This window comes from Aplysia californica, unplaced genomic scaffold (genome assembly GCF_000002075.1).
Source record: "Aplysia californica isolate F4 #8 unplaced genomic scaffold, AplCal3.0 scaffold00310, whole genome shotgun sequence".
Lineage (NCBI taxonomy): Eukaryota > Metazoa > Mollusca > Gastropoda > Aplysiida > Aplysiidae > Aplysia > Aplysia californica.
The window spans coordinates 330,911-332,491 of NW_004797580.1; positions in this window are offsets into that span (position 1 = coordinate 330,911).

Below are 1,581 nucleotides of genomic sequence, written 5' to 3' on the forward strand. Positions count from 1 at the left end.
ACACGCACACACACAGACACACACACGCACAGAGACAGGTACACATATCTACACACTCACACTCCCACGCACACTCACACACACACACACACACACACACACACACACACACACACACAATGGCATCATGCCAACCGCAACTTCCATTTTCTCTTTGCGTTGAGATACAATGCTGTTTTACTGACCCAATTACTTTACAACTGGTGGTTTCACGCATTTGTTCACCATTGTCGACAGATCATCTCGCTGGCCAGAGGCGGTGCCACTTAAAGAAACATCAACAATAGAATGCACCAAGGCCCTCGTCAATTGTTGGATATCCCGTTTTGAAGTGCCTCTAGACATAACTTCAGACAAAGGACCCAAGTTCACCTCTGCCCTATGGAGTAACATGGCAACACAACTCGGCGTCAAAATACACAGAACTACGGCATACCACCCTGTCTCAAACGGATTGGTTGAAAGGTTCCATAGGACTTAGAAACAGCTCTCAAGGCCTGCCATGCCTAAAAGGGCCAAATGTATTGAAGAACTGCCGTGGGTTATGCTTGGAGTGAGAAAAACTCCCAAGGAAGACATGCAGGTGTCTGCGGAAATGATGTACGGCGAGCCCCTTACCGCACCGGTGATTTCGTCCTTGAAGACCCATCAACACGCACAGCAACTAAACACCTAGCAAACACACGATCATTCATAAAGTACTTTTCCACTTCTCCTACAACTCAACATGGACAACTTATATCTCATTTTCCTGCTTCATTAACCCCACTATCCGTACGTCGTATTATACTATCGTATCTATACGACTTGGAGTACTCTGTGCCATCACTTTCCAATGAGGGAATTTACTCGTTAATCTGATCCCCCACACTTTGCCTAGCAGTCTGTCAAAATGATTTTTTGAGAAATACTGAAAGTTTCAAAGAGATCTTCGAACTAAAAGCATTATAAATTGTAAAGAATACAACCCCTGTGGTACAAAATGACCCCAGGGCGTACGGATAGGGTTTAAAAACAGCCAAATTTGTTTTCATTCGCCATGGTTCTACCCCGGTCTCTTGCAACAACCGTACCACAGGGCCCATACAAAGTCATTGCTTCAGGAGATAAGACATTCCGAATGCATATGGGATACCGAGAAGAACGTGTTTCTGTCGATCGCCTGAAGCCAGCTTATGTCGACACAACTCAGCCAGTACCTCTGGAATCGCCACCTCGGCGAGGCAGATCACCTGCCAGATCAAATCAACCTTCAGCACACTCAAGCATCTCATTGTGATAAAAACAGTCAATAGCACAACATGAGAGCAGTAGGCACTCACACTTGGAGTCAAGTAAGAACATGTTAACAAGGCATCTGATAACGATATCACCACCACCGGATCAGGATGTCACACCAAACCTCCTCAATACTTCACCACGTCGTTGCTGGGGGGATCCGTGTAGATTACACACGCACCCACCCCCCTCCCCCCACACACACGCACCCATATCTACACATACACATACACACATATATGCACACTAATCCACACACACACACACTCTCACACACACACACACACACACACACACACACAA